Source organism: Lepidothrix coronata, unplaced genomic scaffold (assembly GCF_001604755.1).
Source record: "Lepidothrix coronata isolate B3197 unplaced genomic scaffold, Lepidothrix_coronata-1.0 Scaffold14, whole genome shotgun sequence".
Lineage (NCBI taxonomy): Eukaryota > Metazoa > Chordata > Aves > Passeriformes > Pipridae > Lepidothrix > Lepidothrix coronata.
In genome coordinates this window covers 2955058-2982883 of record NW_016690194.1, presented here as the reverse complement: position 1 = coordinate 2982883, position 27826 = coordinate 2955058, and the positions used below count along the sequence as shown (strand labels likewise).

At 43.0% G+C, this 27826-nt stretch overlaps 1 long non-coding RNA gene across 1 annotated transcript; it reads left to right on the top strand.

The window, feature by feature from the left end:
* The first annotated feature begins 16858 nt into the window (after nucleotides 1-16858).
* On the top strand, nucleotides 16859-27403 carry LOC108493149. The gene is made up of 3 exons (XR_001873378.1): nucleotides 16859-17004; nucleotides 26368-26455; nucleotides 27070-27403. It is a non-coding gene; the product is annotated as an uncharacterized LOC108493149 (long non-coding RNA).
* Nucleotides 27404-27826: the final 423 nt, after the last annotated feature.

Sequence of the window (27826 nt, the reverse complement as noted above, 5' to 3'; positions counted from 1 at the left end):
TTTACTGACTTTCACTCTGTTAAAGCCTTTTCAGCAGCACACTGGAGAGAAAAGCTGTCTTGTACTTGCCTGTAGGGGTGTTTTGATGAGCTGAAACTTTATCTACACTGACAAGACACTAGTGAACAAATGTCAGAGCATTTTTATTCAGATCTCCACAACACCTTTGGAATGCTTCCTGCATCTCTGTGGACTACAAGAAGAGGAGAAAAAAACAACCCAGAAAATAAAACATGCGACTTTGACTTCTCACCGAAATTTAGCTAAACGTCTAGCAGCCAGAATATACCATCAGATTAGTCAAAATTATACTACCTCTTCCCTCTCAAAAAGAAAGACATGGACCAAAGGCTCTATACACTTCTCAGGAGGGGGGCAAAGAGGGCAGTGCTTGTGTGCAAGAGCCAAAGGGAGAGAGGTTATAGCTTATTCTGCCACTCCTCTCCGAAATAAGAAACAGTCAAGCAAGGAATAAAATACATGTGAAGGGAATTGATTTAATTTAATCACCATAAATAAGTTGTAAAATCACTTCTTCGCTTCATGTCAGATGAAATATTCAATGGTTCTCCAGCCTCCTTCTGTTCTTTCAGCTGAGGAGACACAGGGCATCTTTGTCGGCAGATGCTCAGGAGGCTGAGGCAGACTTGCCATCTGTCCACAGCTGATCAGCTCATCCCTGATGTGGATGAATATGCCCTCAAACAGTGGGGGAAGTGAAAAATAAATACAGTGGCTTTACACCAAGCAAACCTGAACCACATTTTAGGAGAAAAGAGACAGATGGTACAGAGACAGGTACAAAACTGAAGAGAAGTACTTTACAGACAGTTAGCAAAAATTGTAATAATTAAGCCCCTACCAGAAATGCAAGCAATCTTTGTGGCAATCCTTGTTGAAAGGGTTGGAAATTCAAGGGAAACTGACTTAATACAATTGTAATAATTTACCCCAAAAAATGAAAGCACTAGCAGAGCAAATCAGTACTTCATTATATTCCTATTCTTCCAAGCACACCTTACTGGAGAGAAAAGCAGCACACAATGAGCTCCTTTTTACTTTCTAGCCTTCACTCAAGACACAGTCAAATTCAGAGACCAACCACATATTAAAGGATCCTGCAATGTGCACATTTGAGCACCAGCATAAGATGCCCCTATAGTTCAGTACATCTTAAATATGGGCTGCAAATAACATGATTTTAGGTTACTTCTCACTATATAAGCCACTGCACACAAGCTAGAATATTTCAAGAGATTTCAAATCCCTTAATGAATGGGTATATTGAAGTGTTATTTTTAAATAGTATAAATATATTTCCTCTTTCAATATTCTGTTTCCTAAAGATAGATAAAGTGGTTAAGAACACACTGTACCAAATGACCTAACATAAGATTATTACAAAATTTTAAAAAGTTTCACACAAGAAGTTGAACTCTTTTAAACTCTTCTTCATTGTAAATATTAATATATAATCACAGCTAGGATCCATTCCACCTGTCATGCTATGAGATTGACATTTCATGGGTTAATCCACATGCTTTTTATCTTATGACACTGGTAAGAAATTATAAAATTTTCATTTAACCTAACATCCAACAAATATTTTTAGTAGCAGGGAGTCATATTTAAAATAATGCTGCTTATAAATTTGCTCTTACAGTTGTCATTCTGAAGGGAAGTGTCTGTCTGAGACACCTCTCCATCTCCTTTCTGACAGCAAGAACCATCTTTCTTGTGCCATGTTCTCCACCTGTAAAAATCTGCAAATATATTTGGTTCTAGCTATCTGGAAAAAAAAAAAGAGATCAGTATTGTAATTCTCAGTGATGTTTGTCTATTTAGGACAAAGCTAGTGGTCCTGCTTAATGAATGCACAGATATCAAGGGTCTCATGCTCAACAATTGCAATTCAGTGTTGAAAACCTCCCTGTATACACATACAATAATATTGAGTGTTGAAAACTCCAAGATTACTTGGAAAAGAAAAAGCCTTGGACATATTCTGGACAGTTTCGTTAAAATGTCAATTCAAGAGTAAGGATCAAAAGTTCAGGCAACCAGATCAGTGACAAACTCCTCGTGTCCAGCTGAATGACAAGAATTTAAGTTTGCTCCAGGAAGCAAGCAAGACCTCACGGCCCAGTCACAAATCTCCCAAGTGAAGGCAGAGCCCTGACCCATCTGAGGCATGTCTTGTCCAGCTGGATCAGACCATACAGTGAAAATAATGTGTTATCCTGCTCCTGACACTTAGCAGCCCTTAGTGTATGTCATATTCGTTGGTTGTCTAAGATTGGAACTGGGGAGTTTTCAGGTTAATAATTCTTCTGAAGTGTGCATTATCATTAGCTGTTGCAATTCTGAATATTCTTGTTAGTGATCAGTGTCCTATCCTTTTTGTGATTCATACTAACTTTGGTTACAATATCATCTTTATAGCAAGTGTTAGAAAAATCCCTCCTTTAGATTTAAAAGATGGCAAAAATACCTGTAGGATAAGGAAAGTGTAGCGAGAAGTTTTTTTATTGCAGTGTGCTGGGTGCTCCAAGATCACAAGGATCTAAAAGCACACCAACTGTTTGAAAATCGTGCCTTTTGTATTCTTGCAGTTACATAAGCTGTTACATAGTCATTGACCATCAGTTTTTTATCTTAAAAGGTAATTTCTCTGACCCAGTGTGGCAGTTTGAGCCACATTAGAAATCCAAAATCCAATTTCCAGGCTTCCCCCAACCCCTTCCCACAATTTATCTTAACACCAGAGAGAAACTTTCAGACCATCAGGGGAAGGGGGAAGTATATACATTTATTTACACAAATAAATATACTGTACAAACTAAAAGCAACTACATATATATATTTACATTTCTGTCAGTCCTTTTAGCCCCTTCCTTTAACTTTAGTCCAGAAAGAAGCCTTTCAAGGCTGGAAAGTAACCAGTCCCTCTTGTGGGAGTGTTCTGGGCCCGAACGCTCCCCTCTCACCAAGCTCCAGTTGTTTGTTGCAGTCTCTCCTCCTCATGAAGTCAAGGAAGATAGCTTTGAGTCCTTGCTCTTCTGCTGCTGTGTGATTTCTCCCTCTCGGTGTCATACCTTGGTTCATAGGCTGCTGCAGTGTAGTTTAGCTTATCAAGCGTCTGCGTCCTGGAATGTTGATTCCTCCTTCAAGTTTTCGGTTGTCCTGCATTTAGATCACGGCAGGGACATCCTCTAGGCCCCTCTCTATCAGGGGTCCATCTCCAATTCTTGCCTGGGACTCTTCTCCCTAGCAATCAAGCCTCCTCCAGCCCATCCACTTGGCTCTGCTCCAATGCTGAGCCTCGCATCCACTCTCACTGAACAGCGAGAGGGAAAAACAGCCCTCCTCTGCAGCTTGGCTGCAAAGGTGGGGGGAAAAGAAGAAGAGGACCTGGCTGCAGGGCCTGCCTCTGTCTCTCTCTCCCACTTACCAGTTGTTTGTGAGTTGCATCCCTCACAAACATCCACTCATTCCAATGCTGTCTCTAACTCTGGCCTAGGCAGAGTTAGGGGGGCTGCAGGGTTCCCCTCCTCCCCCCTGGAAAGGGAGAGAGAAGGAGCCCAGCCACCCCCTGGCCTTCTCCATCTACACGCAGCAGACACTAACAGCAAAAAAACCAAGACTGCCAACAGCTTCCGGTGCTGTGATATATGATTTTGAGCAGAAGTGAACAACATGGACAGTGATTGGCTCTCCAGGGAACACTGCCCTGGCACCCAATCACCTCTGAGCCTCCAAATTCTCAAGGGGGGGCCAATTTCAAACCATGACATTTTTGGAGGTCCCACTGAGATAAAAAGAACTATGATGCTTGTGGTAACAGAAAGAGTTTCCAGACAAAACACAGACTGTACCATTGTAGAGAAAGTAAAGCTATAGTGATGTAAGTACCCAGAATAAAGTTTGTAATAATGCTATATTGATGTGTTGTAGAGAGATTTTTGATTATATTTTAGTTTGTTGAAGATTGCATGTTGATTAGAGTTTTTCAAATTGTTGTAATATGTTTATTTTTCACAAAGCGAGGGGGTAGAGAGTTGTGGTGGGGGAAAACAGTTTTCCCCCGAAGTTATAAAATGGTAAACCCCCAGGGGGTGGTGACCCTTGAGGTTTAAATCAATGAGCGCTTCTGCAAAATATAAACATATCACAAGCAGATCGGAAAAGAAAGTTGTTGTTGTAGTTGTTGTTGGAGGTGGCCACGTTGTGAAAGCCACGAGCTGAGGGGCCCTCAGCCCCACTGGGGGCTGAGCCCCACCCCAGCCCCAGCTGAGGGGCTACAGGGACTTGGAACAGTGTAAGACTGGACTAAGTATCTGTAGCTGAGAAAGCTGAGAGTTCTTCTCCACCGTGAGCAGCAGAAGCAGCAGCAAAAACAACACTGGCTGGAGAACAGCGGCAGAGAGCCAGAAGAAGATAAGGAGCAGCAAAAAAAGCATGTAGCCAAGCAGGAAGACACAGAATTGTCTGAAAGAGAAAGAGAGCCAGCTAAAGAGCAGGACTAAGCTCTACAAAGAGAGTTTGGGTAAGAACTGAAACAAAGTCCCCAAACCCCTCTGAGACCTCCTAGGAGGAGGAGGATGGACTCTTACTTGAGAAGAGTCTTGGAGTGCTACAGCACTGAAAAGAGAGAGCTGAGGAGCTCAGAGCTTCTTGGAGCTGGACCGGGACAGCCAAAGGAATGCAGAGGAGGGCTTTGCACACCCCTCCCCCTCCCCCCCTCCGCTACCTTGAGACGGAGCACAGAAGCTCTATAGGGGAATTTGAATCCCCTGAAGATAGGGATCGTCACTGCCGCGGTCCGAAGGGGGGACAGGACACAAGGAAGGGTGCAAGCAGAATCCTTTTTTCAGGCATGCCCACTCTCTTTTTGTCCACTCGGGAGCAGAATGGGACAGAACATAGGGTGGAGCATGATACAGACAAGCAGAGGGACAAACCAGCATAGGGACATCAGCAAAAGGGGGAGGAGTGGGGGTAAACTCATGGCAAGCCTGGGTTTGTCCAGGCTGTGCACTGTGTAGTGTGTATACAATGAAACCACATAATAACAGCAAAGTCCACACGACAAAGTCCCACCAATTGCTGCACACCCAGAACTGTTCCCATCCTGAATCATGTTCCCTCACATCTCACTCTTTCTTATTTGTTTGAAGCACGGCTAGAAAATATCTAGCCATGTTTTGTTAGTCCTCTTACAGCCCACTGTGACACAAGAAATAGTTGGTAACAATACAAACAGAGAAAGCAAAATTTCGAAGCAAGTTAGAAAGGGTTTGTTTAAATGGACTTGGGAGAGGACAGATCTGCATCTTCCCAATCAGTTTGGACAGCTGCATTTGCTGAGTGACTCCCCCCCTAAAAATTATTCCAGCCCAAGATGCCACTGCTCCATGGTGTCTAAAAGTTTAGTGATAGTGTTCTTCTATGGACTATGAGATCCTGGAAAGTAAGCAGAACATGTTAGAAGGGAGAATTTAGGATTGGGATCCCGTGGTAAGGGCATAACTTGCATTATCAGTTCATCTGATTTAAGTTGAACTGCAGGGAATGGTAGGTTTAACATGATTCATTCTAGTTGCTGTGGTTTCCTGGCACCTGCTGAAGGGATGGGCTATGCAGGATGGAATGCAGTTGAGGGGGTGTTTGTGTTATCACAGCACCCTTGGAGCTTGCTGCCTTGTTTCTTGACAGTTCACAGGTGCACTGTTTAAGATCTGGCATTGAATTAAAAGTCACTTTTCTCCTTAAGTCTGGTGACTTTTTCGGGGGTAGGAGTTCTCCATAGATGTTAGTGAGGGAGCGGCAATCTTTAGTCCAGTGTCTGCCTTTTCCGCACCGTTTGCACGACGTCTTTGGAAGCTCCGTCTTTGTAATTAATTGTGGACAGGGTTTTTTTTATATGTCCTATCTCACCACAGTGAAAACAGGTTTGTGGTCCAGCCAAAGCTTCAGCTATTAGTCTTGCTTTATGAGAATTATACCCCACATTGCAACATGCCTTGACCATGTCCACAAGAGTAGGATCTCTAAGAGTTCTTAGTATTTGCTGGCAATTGTCATTAGATTGCTCTATAGCCAACCTTAAAAATAGTGCATCCTGAGCTTCTGGGTGTTTAACTTGTTTTGCAATGACTTTCTTTAGCCTTTCTGCAAAGTCTATGAATGGTTCTGTTGGTTTTTGTTGTACTTGTGTGTATGAAGGTGTCAGAGACTGAAGTGTTTGATGATTTATGCATTCTAGGAGACTTTTGCAGGCTTTTGACTTTTTGATGGGCAACTGGGCCCATCCCCCCTCCTCCAGAGGAGAAGATGTCAATCCCCGAAAAGGCGGGAAGAGCCGAGCTTGCAGGCTTTTGACTGTTGCACTGTACCTCTGGTGGCCCATAGGAGCCCATCCCCCCCCACCACCTGTCAGGAAAAGGGCGGGAACCAGGCCAGACACAGCAAATCTTGCACAGGGCCCAGGGAGAGGTTGGAGGCTCGAGGTATGGCCCGTGACACTGACCATGGATATGATAATTCATAACTTCTTGGAGTATGGGGGGCTTCCCCCCTTCACCCCCAGCAGATCAAGGCCATCACTTCAACTGACAGACATGGAAGCTGCAACTACCAAGTGTCATCGCTGGACCCCGTGGGCGGTGACTATAGACATCTGTCCACTCTCAGCTTTTCTTTCTCTTACTCTCCCTTGCTCTTATCCTGCCTTTCTCTCCCCTATGCATTTTCTTCCTCCCCCAAAGGCTATCTCTGTGTCACATTGTTGTATGACAGCACCCAAACTGCTAGCATGCCTGTTGATACAGAATTGTTAAAATAAACCTTGCCAGTATATGTTTTCAGACACCGGTTATTTAGTGTCGTTTCGCTTTAATCCACCCCAAAGGAATTATTGATAAAAACCTGAGTTATCCCCTCTCCCCTTTTCCTGGGGCGGGTCGTAACAGAAGGTGTAGGTTCAGCCACCTCAGCAATGGTTTGAATAGCTTGGAAGGCTAGATTTTTTTGAAATGTCCAATTCCTTCATAGGAATCTTGGTTTGGGCCTCATTGGACATATGTCCCGTTCCAAAAAGCCTATTAAAGGACTCCAGGACTGGGGCCCCTGTGGTTGCTGAGGTTCACTGGGCATGCTGGCAAATGCGATTTTGCCATTCATCCAGGAAAAGTTTTGTTTGCATGGGGGGGGTGTGGGAGGGTTTTTTTGGTCTGGGGGGGTGAAGGAGGGGGGAAACTCATGGCAAGCCTGTGTTTGTCCAGGCTGTGCACTGTGTAGTGTGAATACAATGAAACCACATAATAACAGCAAAGTCCACATGACAAAGTCCCGCCAATTGCTGCACACTTCTCTCCACCCCCGGAACTGTTCCCATCCTGAATTGTGTTCCCTCACATGTCACAAAGACCCCTGCGCTTCATGATATGACGTAGTGAAGTGACCTTTGTCCTGGTGAACACAGCCTACGGAAGAGAAGACCCTCGCTTAGAGTCGAGTGGCCGAGGGGCTTGGATACCCTCCTCGTGTGTACTGGCAGAGATCCAGCTACAGCTGCTGCATGAGAGAAGAGAGCCTGCTGCCTTAGAGACACTGCTGCTCTGAAAGTAGAAAGGATCTCTTCCTTCTTCCCTCCTGGAAGGGAGAAGAGATTTGATCCATTGTAAATACTGCTTTGTCATGGTAGAGATAGTTAAGATTGTGTGTGTAATGTATTGTAATATTTATTTTGTACAGTCATTGTAATATATATATATTCCCTTCCCCCCATTTTGAATCTTCTGTGGTGTCTGGAAAACCCATCTCTCACTGGGTTGAGATGTGGGAGGGGGGCTAGGACTCAAGAATTGGATTTTGGGGCTCTCAAACCATGACACCCGGGAGGGGGTGTTACCCTTTCCCTTGACTGACTGGGACATACCCCCTGGACCTGTACAGGGGGGTCCCCCTGTACACAAAGGCTGCCGCATGGCAGAGAGGATACATCTTTCTTTACGTATTTTCCCTATTCCCGGCTGTGAAAGGTTCCCTGGCATCAAGTCCAGACAGGACCATCCACCTTACAGCTTCTGTGGTACGCCTAAAAAAAAACCTTCTTGGTTAAAAGAAGTTAAAAGATCTTCCTACTAAGTTCATTTGCTTATAATAAAACAAGGTTATTTATTTCTCATACAAGGAGTTCACAGTTTTAATACACATGGTATGAAAAGACATTTCCTTCTCTTTGTTTGAAGCCCAGGAGAGAATTCAGCTGCAATAAGTCAACTCTTAACCTGTATTTCCTAAAACACTGGATTTTGTCTCCATTTCTAAATATATAATTCTAGAACCAGCCTCAGACACGTGGATGTCAAACCTAATTCACCTATATTCAATCACTGTAGTGAAGAGATTAAAAGGAAATTCTCTGATTTTACCACTCAGGCATTGCTACAAGAAAGACCAATGGACTTAAGAGTGATTTTCCCCTTGGATTTTGCTCCCAGTTTTCCCTTCCCACAGCCTTACCCAGGCTAAAAATAAGGAGTGAAATGAAAGTGACTTTTTTCCTGAGTTGAGTCAATCAAGTACAGAACAGCTTAAGGCAAAAGAGATACTATTTGGCTGCGTAAGACTCTATTTATCTCATTAGAGATAAATTCTAGTTTAGATTATGCAAGGCAGAACAAGAGAAGCCAGTACAGCTGCAGGCAAGGATCAGGAATTTTCCCCAATTCACATTTGTTAAGATCTAGTTAATACAGTTCTTAGAGAGATACCTCTGCCCAAATTAAGGTGCAAATGAGATCATAGACTGAAGTTAATAATATGGATTTTTAATTAATAGTAAACATGAGGTAGAGAGAGATAGAAAGAAATAGGAAAAAGAGAAAGAAAGGGGAAAGAAAGAGAGTGATAGAGAGACATAATAGGTAGAAAAATATCACCACTCTATGTATTCAGTCCTCTTTTTCTGGTCTTCTCCATGGTGAAGGTTCCAGTCTTGTTGAAATAACAGTTGCAGTCTGGATCCATTGAGGGAAGCCTGCAGTGGTGAAGGAAGTCCTGGCTAGTGAGGGAAGCACACACAACACAGAGTCCAGGTTTAGTTCATAGGGGTCCATATTATGCTTAGTCTAGGTGGAAATGTCCCAGTACCTGCTCTGTGGCAGAGAGTTTTACACCAGATGACGGAATCATGGGATATTTCAGGAGTCTTTGACACATTCTAAGACAGTAGAGCTGCCTGTCAGCACAGCTGAGTCAATTATGGCCCATTATGGCCCATCAGCAGAGATGAATACCTTCAGGCTACATATGAATGTTTCTACACTTCCCCCTATGGGAAGGGAGTTATCACAGCTGAGTCCCTTGTGTAAGGACAAAGAAACCAACCCCACCTCCCAGGATTTGCCTCATTCCTTGTCTTGTTCAACACCCAGCTTGTAGCCTTAATTATTTGTCCTCTGCACCTGGGCATTTGCTTTGCACATTGTCAGCTTGCAGCTTGATTGATTGAGCCACTACCATTGCTATCACTGACATTCCTGGATGCATTTTTCTCCAGGAATAATTAGTAGTACCACAGAAGCACAGAATCACAGATTATGCTGAACTGGAAGTGCCTCAGAAGTTTCATTGAGTCCAACCCTTAGACCTGCACAGGAGTGCATGCTCAAGAGCATCATCCAAATGCTTCTTGAACTCTGTCAGGCTTGGTGCTGTGGCACTTCTCTGGGAAACCTGTTCCAGTATTCAACCATCCTCTGGGTGAAGGATAATTTTCTAACATCTGACCTAAACTTCCCCTGACACAATGTCAGGCCATTCCCTTGGATCCTGTCACTGGTCATCGCACAGAAGAGATCACTGCCTCCCCCTCCTCTTTCCCTCATGAGAAAGGTGTAGACTGGAATGAGGTCTCCCCTCAGTCTCCTCCAGGCTGAACACAGCAAATGACCTCAGATGCTCCACATATATTTTCCCCTCAAGGCCCTTCACCATCTTCATTGCCCTCCTTTGGACATTCTCTAAGAGCTTAATATCTTTCTTATATTGTGGTGCCCAAAACTGCACACAATGTTCAAAGTGAGGCCGCAACAGTGCGGGTGATGCTTTGCCTGATGCCCCCCAGGACATGGTTGGCCCTCCTGGCTGCCAGGGCACTGCTGACTCATATTCAACTTGCCATCAATCAGGACCCCCAGGTCTTTTTCCATGGCACTATTTCATTCCCCAGTCTGTACAAACATTCAGGGTTGCCTCATCCCAGGTGCAGAATCTGGCACTTTCTTTTCTTGAACTTCATATGGTTGGCGATTGCCCACTCCTCTGATTTGTTGAGGTCTCTCTGCAGGGCCTCCCTGCCTTTGAGGGAGCCAACAGCTCCTCCCAGTTTTGTGTCATCTGAAAACTTGCTTAGTATCCCTTTCAGTCCTGCATCCAAGTATTTATGAAGATTGTTGAAGAGCACAGGGTCCAAGATGGAGCCCTATGGAACCCCACTAGTGACAGGTCACCAGTCTGGTGTTACCCCATTCACTGTTACCCTCTGTGCTTGACCTGTGAGCCAATTGCTCACCCACCACATGATGTGTTTATCCAGCTGTGTGCTGGACAGTTTGTGCAGAAGGATCCTGGGAGAGACAGTATTGAAAGTTTTACTGAAATCCAAAAAGATTACATCAGCTGGCTTTCCTTGATCAACTAGGTGGATTACCTTGTCATAAAAGGAAATCAGGTTGGATAAGCAGGACTTTCCTGTCATGAAGCCATGCTGGCTGTGACCAATGACTGTGTTGTCTTTCAGGTGTTTTTCAATACTTCCCAGAATAATCTTCTCCATAACTTTACCAGGCAGTGAGGTGAGACTGACAGGCCTGCAGTTTCCAGGGTACTCCTTCTTTCCCTTCTTGAAAATTGGGTGTTCACCAGTTTCCAGTCAGCCAGGACCTCTCCAGGCTCCCAAGGCCACTCAAAAATAACCGAAAGAGGTTTTATGATGACATCAGCCAGCTCTTTGAGAGTTCTGGGATGAATCCCATCAGGCTCCATAGATCTGTCGGGATCCAGCTGGAGCAGCAGATCTCACTCAATTTCAGGGTCAACTGGGAGCTTCATCATCCTTGCAGTCATGGCCCTCCAGCTGGGGTACTGTGACCCCCTTGGTCTATCATCCATGTGGAAGACAGAGGCAAAGAAAGCATTAAACATCTCTGCCTTGTCTCTGACCCTGTTTGTGAGATGACCATCCTCATCCTGTAACGGACCGATGACATTTTTATACTGTCTATTTCCATTATTGTATTTGAAAAAACTCTTTTTATTGTTCCCCACATTTCTGGCAGCTTCAACTCCAGTTGGGCTTTAGCCAAATGAATTTTCTCCCTACAGTGGCAAGGAGCATCCCTATATCCTTCCCATGTCACTTGACCTGGCTTCCACTGGACATACATCTTCCTTTTTTTGCCTTATTTTCCACAAAAGAACCCTCCTCATCCAGGTCTTCTGCCTCTGCTTGACTTCCAACATTTAGGGATTGCCTGTTTCTGTGCTCTTAGGAAGTGATGTTTAAAAAGCGACCAGCACTGATGGACCCCAACACCTGCAAACCCAGCACTTTCCCAGGGGACCTTACTTACTAATTCCCTGAGCAGCCTGAAGTCTGCTCTTCTCATGTCCAGAGTTGAGGTTTTATTGGCACTTTTCCTCTGGTCAACAGAGATTTTAAACTTAATCACTTTATGGTCACCGGGGCCAAGACAGCCACCAATCTCCTCTTTGTTCACGAGATCCACTCTGTCGACAAGCAGCAGATCAAGGAGGGCATCTTTCCAAGTCGGCTCCCTTAGGACCTGTTCCATAAAGTTGTCATCTAGGTTTTTTAGGAATATTCTGGCCAAGTTTGTACCAGCTATGTGTTGTTCCCAGTTGATTTCTGGCAAGTTGAAATAAGGACAAGGGCAGTTGACTTGGAAGTGTCCCTTAGTTCCTCAAAGAGTAATTATGACGATGTCATAGTCATCGTCCTGGCCAGGAGGTCTATAGCAGACTCCTGCAATGACATCCACATTACTTGTTTGCCCCTTGATTCTTACCCAGAGGCTCTCAACTGTGCCATTCCCAACTATGAGCTCCACACATTCTAAACCTTCTATTACATACAGTGCCACCCCTCCACCTATTCTGCCCTGCCTATCCCTCCTGAAGAGCCTGTAACCACCCAACAGAGCACTCCAGTCACAGGTCTCATCCCACCACGTTGCACTTACGCCAATGATGTCGAATCTCTGGGCCAAAGCCTCGAGTTCCTCATTTGTTCCTTATGCTGCATGTGTCAGTGTAGAAACATTTCAGGTGTGGTACACTGTAGCCAACACTTCATGAGGCAGATTGAGGGATCGGATTAGTGCTCTACTTAGTGATCTCATTAGTTTTCTCAAGTTTTGGCACACCATCCCACTGCTTATCACTGGCGAGCCTGGCTTTGTCCCTTTATCCCTTCTAAGATAGTTTAAACTTCTGTCAATGAGCCCTGATAGCTCCTGCACTAAAACTTTTTTTCCCTTCTGAAAAAAGGTGCATCCTATAAGGTGTCAGTAGACCACATGTTGAGTAGATCATCTCATGGTCAAAACCCACACATTTTTTTCAATTACACCAACCTTGGAGTCACTCATTGACCTACTCCTATAAATAGGAGTACCAGAGTACTTGTTACCAGAAGAATCAAAGAAATCACTACTTGTCCTCCTGATCCATCTAGCAATTGTCCCAGGGCCCTGAAGTCTCTTTTGATTGCCCTTGGGCTTCTCTTTGTTATTTTGTGACTGCCAGTTTGAACAACCAATAGCTGACAGTAATCAGAGGGCCTTACTGAACTGGAGAGTTTTCCAGTGACGTCCCTTATCTAAGCCTCCAGGAGACAGCAGACTTCCCTGTGAGTTGGGTCCAGTCTGCATATCAAGATCTCTGTTCCCCTTAGTAGGGAGTCTCCTATTACAACTACGCTTCTTTTCCTCTTAACAGAGGAGGTCCTGATGCAGGGTACAGGTGGTGGTGTTTTGGGAGATCCCACTATCCCAGAAGGACTTTCACCCTCCTCATCAGTTGTCTAGCCTTCCAGAGCCTCATACCTGTTGTAGAAGGTCCCCATCCTACCACCTTAATCTTATCTCAAGTTCCCATTATAGTCCAAATTAGTAGACATATCTGGGGAGGAGCTTCAGTGAGCAGTTGCTTCCTTGCATAGTTTGCTACAATGGACAAAAGTATTTCTTAACAATGTTTAAGCCATTAACCATTACAGTCTCTCACAACATCTCAGCTAACAGTCATAGATCTGCCTGTGTCTATGTGTACAGTATCTCAAGCAGATTTCCCACTCCCATCAGGCAAAAACCTGTCAGACTGGTTGCATTTTTACTACATTCTTCAAGCAGTCATACTTTCCTCACTATATTCCTGGATTAAGTGTATTTTAGGCAAGAGTGTAAGAGGAAATAAAAACATGGGGATTTTTCATCCTTCTTTATGTCTTATCCCACTATTTTCACACGCTAATTCTGGCCTCTAAACCAAGCACTACTGAGTCTTGCTGTTTAATCCTTCCTGGATGTTTATAGCCAGAGAGTCCTTGACCAGCCAGATCTAGAGCCTCTCATGTCTGTCAGTGAAGAGAAATTTCTCTTGACTGACATAGATTATTAGTAGTATTGGTATTATTTTAATCATAGTATTACATAAAACTTACATGCAGAGATTCTTCCTTACTCTGCCTCATCTAGAGATGAAAATCCTTCAAGAAACTCTGTGTGGGCATGTGTGTATAGTGTGTGTATATATATATGCAGTATATACACACACACAAACACAAGCAAACTGAATCAATAGCCCTATAATTTTAAAGGCATCTAGCAACCACAAGCACCAACATCCTGTCAAAAGGTGAGCGAAAAATACAGATGCAGAGTAATCTGTGCAAGTGAAGAAGGGCATGGTAAGAAAGCTCAGAGGAGTACCAGCCCAAGTCCTGCAGCAGAAGGGTGCCCCAACCAGCCACCATCTCCCAGACACCCCAGAAAGTGCATCCTGTTGCTTTCAATGATTGCCCATGGTGAGAGGCACAAAGTGGTTTCTCAAGCACCACAGCAAGCAATATTACCAGCTCAGTTGCACAGAAAAAAATTAGCATGCGTGCTCCCCAGCCTGCCTCAGTGGATAAACCTGCCGCCTGTCAGCTCACATCCTCGTAGGCAGGAGATAACAGCTGGGGCATCTGCCGGTACAGGCTGCCTGACAGCACCCTCTCCAGAGGCCTGATACTATTACTGACCACACCTCTCTCTCCACGCACTGAATTAACTTGTTCTGAATGTGTGACAGCTCTGACGACTGCCCACATGGATGCAAGAAGCCAGGGTCACATGCTGTTGCGTGCATGGCCTGTCACGAGCCATGCCACTAAAACCAAACAAAACCTAGTCAAAGGAGATAAACTCCTCCAGACGCAGAGGTAAGAGACTCAACTCATGGCACAGCTTGTGTGGGTTTTGATCAAGTTCAAGGACAGTATCCTTTGACAGGGGATCTGGGTGTAGGCAGGAAGGCACACACGCACTGGAACACACACATGCATGCATACATGTAAAGACAAAAGTGAATGAAGACAGGCTCAGCTGACAGAGCACAGGCAGGAACACTGGCAGGGGCTCAGCTCACTGTCAGCAGTTTCATGATAAAAGGGTCAAAGAAAAAATTTCCAATTCTCCCTGCAAGCCAACATCGAAAAGGAAAAAATGTGGATGTCTTTCCACTTTGAGGTTCTGGAGTTCTGAATGCACGCAGAAATGAAACTAGGTAGCAGGAAAAGTGAGTTTGCAAAGGAAAATGCCCTGTTAAATTTAGCAGTCAGCCCCTGATGCAGTAGACACCTCTGCTTATGGCACACCTGGCACAGTCTGGCAAACCTAGCAGAAAAACTGCTTAATATTCAACTTTTTTCTTCACCTTCTGTCATGGTTTGAGAACTCCAAAAATCTAATTCCCTAGTCCAAACCCCCTCCCACATCTCAACCCAGTGTGAGATGGTTTCCAGACACTACACGAGACTCAGAATGGGGGGAAAGGGTATATATATATTACAATGACTGTACAAAATAAATACTACAATACATTATATACAATCTTAATTATCTCTACCATGACATAAGTATTTACAATGGATCAAATCTCTTCTCCCCTGCAAATAAAAGTCCAGGAGGGAAGAAGGAAAAGATCCTTTTCCACTTTCAGAGCAGCAGTGTCTCTAAGGCAGCAGGTTCTCTTCTTCTCATGCAGCAGCATCTGTATCTGGATCTCTGCCAGATATAGATGGGGTATCCAAGCCCCTTGGCCCGTCGTCTTCAAGTGAGGGTCTTCTCTTCTGTGGACTGCGTAGCAGGGACAAAACTCACTTCACCACAGTCATATCATGGGGTGTAAGACCCCCATGAAGGTCCCTTCCTCGGGGATTCACCCCTGAGTCAGAACATCTCAGGCGGCTTTCAGTTGAAAGCCTTTGCCTCAAGAGTTCTACCAGAGCTCCTGTGCTCTGTCTCAGGCTGCCAGCTTGGCAGCGGCGGTGAGGGGGGGGACCAAGGTCACCCCCTCTGCATTCCTTTAATCGTCCCAGTCTAGCTTTCCAGGACGCCTGAGGTTCTCAGCTCCTCTCTTTGGTGCATGCTGCACTCTACAACTCCTCTCAAGCCAGAGTCCATCTCCCTCCTCCTAGGAGGGGTCTAAAAGGGATTTTGGGGGGTCTGGTTCAGTTCTTACCCCCAAAACTCTGTGTAGAGCTTAACTCTGCTCCCTCTGCTGCTGGCTCTCATTCTCTTCCTCTCTCTTATTCCAGGAGTTCTCTCTGTGTTGCTGCCTGCCTGTTGTTGCTGCTTCTTCAGTTATCTCTTAGCATTCAGCCACAATCTTTGGACGCTGCTGCTGCTCTCTCTTCTCACTCGCGGTGGAGAAAACTTCTTTAGCTTTCAGCCACAGGTACTTAGCCCAGTCTAACACTGTTCTAAGACCCTGCAGCACCCCCCGCTGGGGGCTGGCGGGGCCCCAGCCCCCAGTGGGGCTGCTGCTGTTTCTCCTCATGGCTCCTACAACATGGCTACTTCTTCTACAACAACTTCAACAACTACCTTCTCTTCCATTCTGCTTGTGATATGCTTATATTTTGCAGAAGCGCTCACTGGGTAAAACCTCAAAACTTCAAGGGTCACCACCCCCTGGGGTTTTACCATTTTATAACTGCAGGGGGAAAAACTGTTTCCCCCACCACACCTTCCTTCAAGAGCCTTTATCCTAAACATGAAGCCCACAGGTGATATGGTTTGAAGCTGGCTCCCTGCCAAGTCTCCAAACCTTACCACCAGAAGTCCCCCCCTCCCAAAACCTCGGGGAGAAGAGGGAGAAAAAAAACTAAGAAAAACCCGAAACGAGAGAGAAACAACCAAAGTGAGATATATAAATATATTTACACTTATATACAATTAAAATATACAATTTCACAAGGGAAAGGGAAGGGGGAAGGGAAAGGGAACAAAACTAAAATAAAATATATAGATATCCCAAGACCCATTATCTAACAACTGAAAGAGTTAGCAAAGAAAATATCTCACTACTCCCCTGGGACAACCGAGAGTCGCTCCGGAACGATCGCCGGCAACCTCTGTCTCCCAAGGTCGGCAAGGCCTAACCAGGCCTCGCTCCCCAACACGGCAGACTCAACAGCAGGGAACCTGCACCTCCAAGCCGCCGGAAGGAAAGAGAGCGAAGGCCTCTCCTCCTCTCTTCTTATAATCTGGCTTACGTAAAAATCGTAGGGAATACTGGGTAAATCTGGACCCTTCCTTGATTACAAACTGGTCACCAAGGAAGGCCTAGCCCAAACCACCACAACAGGCAACTGTGCTCTGATAATACTTTCAAAGAACTCCTACAGAGAACTCCTTTCCCAGGATCTCAGTGAGTTGTACTCTAAAAAAGCGAAAGAGTGGTAGGGCTAAAAACAAACACCATTTGTTGTGTTCTTTTGGTTTGAAGTACAGAAAATGTCCATTGTACTTGCTGCTTACTCTAAAATACCAAGGAAATGTCTTATTCGCTATGAGAAATAAATAACCTGGTTTTATTATAAGCAAATGAACTTAGTAGGAAGATGGAAGGGGGTGGGGTTTTTTTTTAACCAAGAAGTTTTTTTTTAGGCTTACCACAGAAACTGTAAGGTGGATGGTCCTGTCTGGACCTGACGCCAGGGAACCTTTCACAGCCGGGAATAGGGAAAATACATAAAGAAAGATGTATCCTCTCTGCCATGCAGCAGCCTTTGTGTACAGGGGAACCCTCTTGTACAGGTCCAGGGGGTACGTCCCAATCAACCAAGGGAAAGGGTAATACTCCCTCCCGGGTCAGAGAAATTACCTTTTAAGATAAAAAACTAGTGGTCAATGAATATGTAACAGCTTATGTAACTGCAAGAATACAAAAGGCATGATTTTCAAACAGTTGGTGTGCTTTTAGATCCTTGTGATTTTGGAGCACCCAGTACGCTGCAATAAAAAACCTTCTCGTTACACTTTCCTTGTCCTACAGGTATTTTTGCCATCCTTTAAATCTAAAGGAGGAATTTTTCCAACATTTGCCACAAAGGTACTAGGTATTTGAGAGATACAAATTTTTTTTCCTTTTCAAATGAAAACATTCAGCTTACCAAGCATGTTTGATCAATCTGTATTGAAAGCAGTTACTAGAAATAATGTACACTTCGGAAGGCATATTTAGTCCAGCTATGGTCTGTCTGCTTCATATTTCTGCCGTGACACAAAGAAGCCTTCCCACAGTTTAAACATGTAAGTAAAGAGAAGTTACCACTGCTGTATATTACCAACATAGTACAAAACAACTGGAATATGCTACTTTGGCCCACTGACTTTGTTAACATATGGAAAAGGGAGAATAGGTTTAAGACAGGTAGCATGTTATTTTACAAAAACATAATTTTTTATGAGCTCTGCAAACAGAACTTACCCATGGAAAGGGTGTTAGCACAAGTAAATCAGAGTAAATCAGAGTAAATCAAACATTAATTTACGCATTCACCCCATCAGTAATAAAAAATGAGTTTACATGGACACTAATTAACATGTTTAAAAAGCAGCCTTTAATGCAATTAATCTGTAAGTATCAGGGAAGTGTATCACTCAGAGAAAACTGGTTGTAAGAGAGGATTTCTACATTGTTAGTCCCAGGTCAGCAGTGATCAAATGTTAGCCTTTTTCTTTCTAGCTCCTTTTTGGGAACAATCATTGTCTTATTCACCAGAAACAGCATAGGAAACTCAGCTTAATTGGTACACGTTCTAGTATTAACAGGTTCCTGACCACAACTCCCACCTAGAAGCATTAACAGTGGAATGGCATAGGTTTATTTTGCTTTTGTCTGTGCCTTAGTCTTTACTGCAAAACTCCGAAATAAGAGAGCTTTCAAAGCTTTATCTTCCATGAAATACCAAAATATCATTGAACAAGTAATAAACCTCTTTCTACTTATTTAAAAACCATAGTTGGCAACTGAAATCTTGTATTTTTGTGAAAAGAGTGGAATACTTCTTTGCCTGTCGGTGATTTTTTAAGAGCTTAACATGCAAGCAAGCAAGGTAACATTAGTGTTCTTTTACACAAAACCGTCTGGAGTTAAACATTTTCAGTAGTACAGTAGTACAGGCACTTCTAACCACAACAGGCATGAACCATAGTCCAGAGACTTGAAAGTTTTTTTCTGTTGGACCTCTATATATGTGGGGTCTTCCACAAAATAATTTAAAGGAGCAATCCCCTGTTCCACAGCAAGCTGCAATCTCAGGCTAAGGCTAGCCCTAACTTACAAAGAAAGAAAAGAAAATGAGAATTAAGCTACCCTCTTATGTCTATTCATTCACAGGAAGCCTTTGATTTTCAGTTGAAAGTCTGATGAGCAATGAGTCAAGAGTTTCAGAAGTGGAGAATTCTGTTATCATAATTTTTTTTCATTTCTTTTTCTAGGTATTTTGTTCCATAGGCCTAATGAATCGTCATTCATATTCTTGAGTCATCTCTCATTCATCAAGCCTATCTGACAGAAAAAGCATAATTTTCCATTGACCTCCTCAATTTTGACAATCTTCAGACTTCTTCTTGAGTACAATATTCCTTTTTATTTTGAGAGAAAAAATAATCAAAGTTATGTTCCTTAGGATCACATAATGAAAATCCTTTAAAGCCTGGGAACACGAGGATATCTTGCTGAGAACAGTGTAACCAAAACTAACTTAACAAATTTCTCTGTCATCTTATCAATTTGAAATAATCTGGATACTCCTGACCCTTATTTAGCACTGAATCAGTACACAATGTCTGGTCCGTAGGAGAGCTTTAGCACATCACATTTCATAAAGGCAGGATTGCTGCGCAAGACATATACCTTTTTCATCTCTGCTAGCCATTAGCTGGGGATTGCTCTCCACTACACTTCAGGTTCAAAAATAACTTGTGATTTTTACCTTCAAAGGGAATCACCTCACTGCCACTGAGCAGTGACTAATCATCAGGTTATGACTGTCTTTAATTACCAGCTATCAATAAAAGATGTAATTATTGTACAGCCTTAATGTCTAATACTGATACTATGACAGTACTCTGATCAGCCACAATCTCCCACCTACTATGGTTTGCAGATAGAATATATCTGTTACATTTTTGTGTTTGCAATTTTAGAGGCTGTTGACTGAAGCAACTGAGAACTGCTGTCGCCATAGCACCATACAACACATCTGTGAACTGAAGTATCATATAGGTTAGCCTCCTAGTAGAGTGTTGAGAGCACGTGAGAATGACAGTTCAGTGCATCTGTAAACATCAGCTTCTTATTCCTAACTCCAAAGAAGCTGGAACACAAATACATTGCAAAAGGCATCAATCAAAAAAAAAAATCATAATAAAGAATATGCCACTTCTGGACCAGTGATAAGAATAATACTACCAAGAGCTCACATGAAATGTGGAAAAGGTACTGTGGCTACTTATTAAATATATCCCAGTTTCTAGCAAAAAAGGAAGGCATCCCTGACATCAAACCTACCAAAAATGCTGCTCTTCTGCTTCTATGTCCACACAGTCCTCAGCCTTTGCACTGATTCATTTTTTGTGAACATTTTTTGTAACATGAGTTCCACATCCATCCATGTTCTTTTTGCAAATAAATTTGACATAAAAATTGCTTTTTTAATGCTGTGAGATTCGCATTATCAAGGTAATGGTAATTAATCACAATTATACTGTGAGGACTGTAAGCAATGCAATGTAGATCTTTAAATGGGATTTGAGGTGTCACTCTAAACCTGTGCAAGTGGAGACATCTCTACATGAACAGTTACTGCACAGCAAGGGTGGGCTACTGTGTCTCAGCTGCTCAGCATGGAGATCCCTCCATGACAGTTTCACATACATAGTAAAGTTCCTCTTCTTGCTATTATGGGCAGTTGTGTAAGGATTTAGCCAGCAAAAGTCCTAAAGCTGCTAAAAGAGGGCAAATACAATTAATAGTTGCTATATCTACTCAGTTGTTGTCATCTTCCCAGCTAGCAAACCTGTAGGTTACATTACCCTATTAACTTTCTAGTCCTTCAAATCATCTGACCTTTTCCCAGGTGCCCCGTTAAAAGAAATTCACAAGATTTTTGCTGCCCTGATTTCACTGTGTGTTTCATTTTATTTGGGGGAGGGCAATCTCACCTAGGGTTAATTCTCTGCTATCTCAATGAGGCTTAACCTGAAAACTGCTGGCAGGGTACCCACAGTTCCAGTATCCTGACGTTCATTCTTTTTTGGCATAGTTACAGTATGAATACTTTGTAATGCATGACCACTGCATTAACCTAATCAATATGGATGTGGGTTCATATTCCAATTCATTTCGTAATTTCACTTGCCAACATATGGTTTTATGAACATATACTATAAAGCAATTAAGAAACATATAAAAATATACTTTTGACACTTTTACTCATAGCTAAGGACTTTTAAACATCTATGTTTCATTGGATTACATTACAAGCTTAAATATTTCAGGGTTCCCAGGAGGACATCTGAATCCAAAAAACTACTGTAATTTATTTATTCCTAGTAATTAAATTCTCTAGACTTCAATCAGAGTGGAGCTTTATTTTGAACTTCTGAATATCAAAACTCTTTTTGCACAGCTGAATTTTGTTCAGAATCTGGCCTTGATGTAACTAATTTCAGTAAATTAGGCTGAGATAAGGTATGAAAATTTTAGATCATTAAAAAAGGAAGATTATTGAAAAAGAAAGTAATTGTAACACTATTAAATGCCAGCATAAAGAATTCCTAGCATGAAATATGTAAATTTATTCTTATAATAAACTCTGATAGAAAAATACCACAATTCACAAGTGAACTTAGTGTTTGGTCGCATCCAAGCTATTTGAGGCTCGGTAAGTACCAGTGCAAATTTAGCATAATAAAATAAATGGTTAAACAATTCCATTTGTCTCTGGGTTTGTGAAATCAGATCTTTTCTGTTTTCCAAAAACAAGAGAGATTAAAAGCTGTCAATAATGAACACACACATACACAAACACCTCCTACTTCAAAACAGAGACCTACGCCAATATTACATTCATATGTATGGGGTATTCAATTTTCTACCAGTTTTGAGATACAAGATAGAGAAAAACTCCCTAACAAACACCAGTACATCTTTTACAAAAAGAAGATAGAAGAGTTCTGCTCTTTTTCATAGTAATAGATTCCGTATTTCCAGAACCTTATACTGCTTATGCTGTTTTGAAGCTTTGTATCACAGTCAGCAGCAAAGTCCCCTTTCCTCCTGTGCTTATGCTGTTATGTGTATACAATTCATGAAATCTTTACATGTGTGTCCCCTTTTTTTCTTTTGGAAAGCAAAATAAAAATATACCATATTTTCCTTTATCCTCAATGACATATGTATGCATGAACACATATAAGAGGCAGGGTAATTAATTTACCTTGTATCACCTTGTTGATAAATTGGGGACCCTCTCATTATGTCTTGATTATGTCTGCAATTATGTGATACCAATGTTACTTCCACCACCTTTCCACAGCTTCTCTTCTCTTTTTTTTCTCTTTCTGTCTGTCTCTCCTTCTATCCTTAGCTTTTTAATAGCTGATAACCATTTCCTGTTGCACACTGGCTGAGAAAGCTCTCTTAAGTCCCAGGTGCAAATCAATAAGTTATAGTGATTCATTAAAAAAAGACTGTCATCATTATTGTTAAATTATTGCTGTGTCTGAAGAAAGATTCTTCAAGAGCTCAAGGTTTCTTCAGTAATATTTATAATCTGTACTGAACAGTGTTAATGAATGAGTGGGTGTACATTCTGCTGAAATGCAGAGGTATTTGATTTATACTAAGTTCAGGCCTGATTGTTAAAGTTAAATCCATTAAAGCGTCTCAGATCTGCCTTAATGTACTTCTCTGCATACAACAGAGTTTAAACATTACTTAGCTTTTCATTATTGGTTGAATATTTGTCTCTATTATATCATCCTATGATAAATGGTACTTGTGATATTTTGAAAAATAGCACTTTATTAAATCTTCACTTGTCAGAAGACAATATCTCAAAAAAATTATCAGCATATTTGCTAAAAACTAACCAGCTGATGCTAAAAGTGTAAGTAGAAATTCAGAATATTCAATCCTAGTTCATAAAACCAAGATGATCAAGGAAGAAATTAGATTTCAACTTGGGGAAAATTCACAAACAATTTTCATTTGGAAGAATAAAATATACTTTGTTTACCTAAAATGCCACCTTCTAAGTGTCTCCAAGAAGGTGGAATTTTTTTCTCTAGCTCATAATTGCTCTCTCCTGAAAAAAAAAATAAAGCCATTAGTCAAAAGGGTAAAAAGGAAAGACAAGGTAGGGAGAACATGCAGGAAACCATCAAATTCCAGCACAGGTAAGGTACTTCACAGCAATTCTGCCAATGCCACTGAGAATTAAATACACCATCTGACTACAGCATTTCTTCTCATCTACAAGAGTTTTCCATTCATGGTACATCCAAAGCCAGCCCAGGACTGCCAAGTCAGCCTGTGTTGTATTTCTGATGCTGTCTTCATGCAACACTTTTGTTTTTCTTACCTCAATGTTTCTGTTGTTGACTACAATCAGAGGAAGTTGCTCTGTCACTATTCATCTATTCTTTTCAACCCGTTTTGCTGAGGGAGTAAAGCAAAATCAGAGCCTTGTAGACTTGATTTTATCTTAAGGGGAGTGGTCAGCTATTTCATAGAATGCAGCTCATTTGCAAGTAAAAAGTCCTTCTTTTCTGGTACAGGAGACATTAAACAATATAGCTTCTTTCCTTATATTCACAGATAACTTCTAGACAAATATTTAACTCCCTCAAGCCAGCAGCCCCATCCTTGTTCACTCCTCTGAAACATCCTTGGGCTCTGATATTCTAGGCCTCTCCTCTTACCCCCCGCATTTTCTTGCCTAAACTGATATTCAAAAGAGCTTCTTCATCCAAGTACCAAATACCAAAGAGTTTTGTACAGGAGGTTTTTTTGTGTAGTGATACATTATTACCTGCCTGCCACATGCACTAAATAAATCTGAGTAATGTCACTGCTGTGCACAAAATGTTAGAGTCAGATTCAGAGTTGTGCCTTTCCAGCAATGCAAAATCACTAGAAGCACACCTGAAGAATCACTAGAAGCTCCCTGAGGGTTTCCACTCCCTAAGAAACCCATATGGTATATGGAACACTAAGAGCTATAAATTGTCAAAATCTGAGAACAGGTTTACACCTGGAAGTCCCATGCACATGACAAACCCTGGCGACATCAAAGGGCAGCTCCTGCACCTCAGAAAGTGCAAGACTCCTGAGCAGTTTTGCATTGTCCCTCACTTGAAACTCTGTTCGGAAATGCAGTGTAGATCCAAGTGTATAAAAAGCTGTAAATTATTACAATAAGTTTGGAGAAGATTTACAAAGGTTCCACATCAATGAGATTATTTTTGTATTAAGATTTCAAAATTTCCTTGTTCTGTATTCTTATGTTCTGTTCTCCTTGGAGTCCAAGAACTAAACTAATTATTTCAAATAGTCTTGTCAGCACAGGCAGCCTGGGTCTTTTTGTCCGTGTAACTCTGGATTTGGCCAACTTGGAAACATGCCAGTTTGGACTAGCTAAAACCTTGGGTTAGATTTGACCACAGTTTTTTCCAAGGTTAATAGGGAGTTTCCTTTAAATCAGCACTTTATAGCTGATTTGGATATAAAGGGCTATGTCTTTCTTGCTATAAAGAGATTTTCCATTCTTTTAGTATGCTTCTTTCCTTGGGTCTGACAAAATGTGGTCATCTTCAGAGAGGGCATCTGCTTTTCATACTTGAGCAGGCTTTGCTGGCTCCCAGAACTAGCAAGTAAAAAGAGTTTTCATAGAATCATAGAATCAAAGAATCAGCTGCGTTGGAAGGGACCTCTGAGATCATGAAGTCCAACCCTTGATCCACTGCTGCTGCAGTTGCTAGACCATGGGGCTAAGTGCCACATCCAGTCTCTTCTTAAAAACCTTCAGGGACGGAGAATCCACTACTTCCCTGGACAGCCCATTCCAATGTCTGATTACCCTCTCTGTAAAGAAATTCTTTCTAATATCTAACCTAAACCTCCCCTGGCACAACTTGAGGCCATGCCCTTTTGTCTTGCTGATACTTGCCTGGGAGAAGAGACCAACCCCCACCTGGCTACAATCTCCCTTCAGGCAGTTGTAGAGAGTGATGAGGTCTCCCCTAAGCCTCCTCTTTTTCAGGCTGAACAGCCCCAGTTCCCTCAGCCTCTCCTCATAGGACTTGTGTTCGAGTCCCTTCACCAGCCTTGTTGCTCTTCTCTGGACCTGCTCCAGGACCTCAATATCTTTCCTGAACTGAGGGGCCCAGAACTGGACACAGCACTCCAGGTGTGGCCTCACCAGCGCTGAGTACAGGGGAAGAATCACTTCCTTGGACCTGTTGGCCACGCTCTTTCTGATACAGCCCAGGATGCCATTGGCCTTCTTGGCCACCTGGGCACACTGCTGGCTCATGTTCAGCTTCTTGTCAATCCAAACTCCCAGGTCCCTTTCTGTCTGGCTGCTCTCCAGCCATTCTGTGCCCAGCCTGTAGTGCTGCATGGGGTTGTTGTGGCCAAAGTGCAGGACCCGGCACTTGGCCTTGTTGAACCTCATCCCGTTGGAATTGGTCCAACTCTCCAACCTATCCAGGTCCCTCTGAAGAGCCCTCCTGCCTTCCAGCTGATCAACACTCCCCCAGCTTAGTGTCATCAGCAAATTTACTGATGATGGACTCAATCCCCTCATCTAAATCATCAATAAAGATATTAAACAGAACTGGGCCCAACACTGATCCCTGGGGGACACCACTAGTGACCAGCCGCCAACTGGATGCAGCACCGTTCACCACCACTCCCTGGGCCCAGCTCTCCCAACCCAGCACAGAGTGCCCCTGTCCAAGCCGCGAGCTGCAGCTTTTTCAGGAGTATGCTGTGGGAGACGGTGTCAAAGGCTTTGCTGAAGTCCAGATAGACGACATCCACAGCCTTCCCCTCATCCACCAGGCAGGTCACCTGATCATAAAAGGAGATCAGGTTGGTCAGGCAGGACCTGCCCCTCCTAAACCCATGTTGGCTGGGTCTGATCTCTTGTCCATCCTGTAGGTGCTGTGTGATTGCGCTTAGGATGATCTGCTGCATAACCTTGCCAGGCACTGAGGTCAGGCTGACGGGCCTGTAGTTTCCTGGGTCCTCCTTCCGGCCCTTTTTATGGATTGGCATGACATTCAAGAGATACAGGTTCTCTATTGCAAGCAAAAGGGGCTACTTGCAGATGAATGTTGGTTTTTGATAGTACCATGGACCCTGCTGTAATCTGCTCCCAGAGAAGATTCCAGATTCTGCAAAGTGTTGTCTCTGCTTAGTGGCAATATAGTGATTAGACAGAATTGATAACTGAATGTAGATTACTCAAAATCAGTTCTTGTCACACAAATGGTATGCGTTAGAATCTGAAAATGTCAGAAATTCCCATTAAAACACCATGCTTTCATAAATAATAACCCTGAGACCTGTAGATATATTTTCTTTTGATTTACTTCTTTGAAGGAGGTTACAGAAATATTCATCATGTAAACTAAGTAGTATAGGTGTACATGTACAAAAATCTACGAACACATAGTGGTACTTTCTTTTTCATTGTTTTTAATTCTATCTCAGCATTTTCAGATTTTGAAACAAAACGCCAAAAATAAAATGGAAAAAAAAAGTAAAAAAACTCTTCATCTCTTACTGGATTTCAGGACAGGTAATAATTTTTATTTTTTTTTTTATTACAAGGAATTATATTTTCTGAGCTCATTTCAGTTAGGGGGTGGGGAGAAGGGATATATAATGTCCATGTTACATTAAAAAAGTATAGATGCTGACATTCTTACAGACAGCCTTACTGGAGGAGTCAAAAGCAAATGGACTTTTGGGAACACAACCATTTTTTCCCTGTACATTGGGTTTACCTGGCAAGGTTCTGGTAGCAGGGGATCTGCAGGGATGGCTTCTGTGAGAAGCTGCCAGAAGATTCCTCCATGTCCAACAGAGCCAGTGTCAGTCAGAGCCAAGTGGTAACCTGCCACTGGCCAAGGCTGAGCCCATGAATGATGGTGGTAGTACTTCTGGAAGAACATATTTAAGGGTGGGGGGGTGGAAATTGCTGTGCAGCAGCAGTCAGAAGAGAAAGATTATGTGAGAGAATCAGCCCTGTAGACCCCAAGGTCACTGTAAAAGGAGGGGAAGGAGGTGCTTCAGGTACCAGAGCTGAGATTCCCCAGCAGCCTGAAGAAGCACCATGGTGAAGACCATGGTGAGACAGGCTGTCTCCCTGCACCCATGGATGTCTCTGAGGTAGCAAATACCCACCTGCAGCCCACAGAAGACCCCACATCGGAGCAGGTGGACAGAGCTGTGACCCTGTGGGAAGCCCATGCTGGAGCAGGCTCCTGACAAGACCTGTGGCCCCATGGAGAGAGAAGCCCACAGTGGAGTAAGGAAAGAATGTGAGGGAGGAGTCCTCCCACTGAGGAGGAAGGAGCAGCAGGGATGTCTGATGAACTGACTGTAACCACTGTTCTCTGCCTACCTGTGCTGCTAGGAGGATAGAGGTGGAGAATTCAGGAGTGAAGCTGAGCCCAGGAAGAAGAGAGAAGTGGACAAAGGATATTTTATTTCTCATTACCCTGCTCTGATTTGATTGGTAATAAAATCAAATTTTTTCCCTGAGTTTGTTTTTTCCATGACAGTAATTGGTGAGTGATCTCTCCCTGTTCTTACCTCAATCCATGAGCCTTTTGTTGTATTTTTTCTCCCCTGCCCAGTGGAGGCAGGAAGGAACAGAGCCATTTTGGTAGGCACCTTGTGGTCAGACAGAGTCAAACCACCACATACTGCTAGCTCTGTTGGCTGACTTCTGCATCTTGCTTTTCAGTAATTAGCACAGCAATTTCATACCAAAGGTGCCAGGGAGTTTTGATGTTTCTGAGACATATTTGAGACCTCCTGAACCTGCCCCAAATGTCAGATCAGCCTTGATTATTAGGTTGGATGGTCACACCACCCTATTCACACTTCCCAGATCATCTGTCAGTGGGTGTACGTCTAGGAAATCCTCCTCTGACTACAGCCC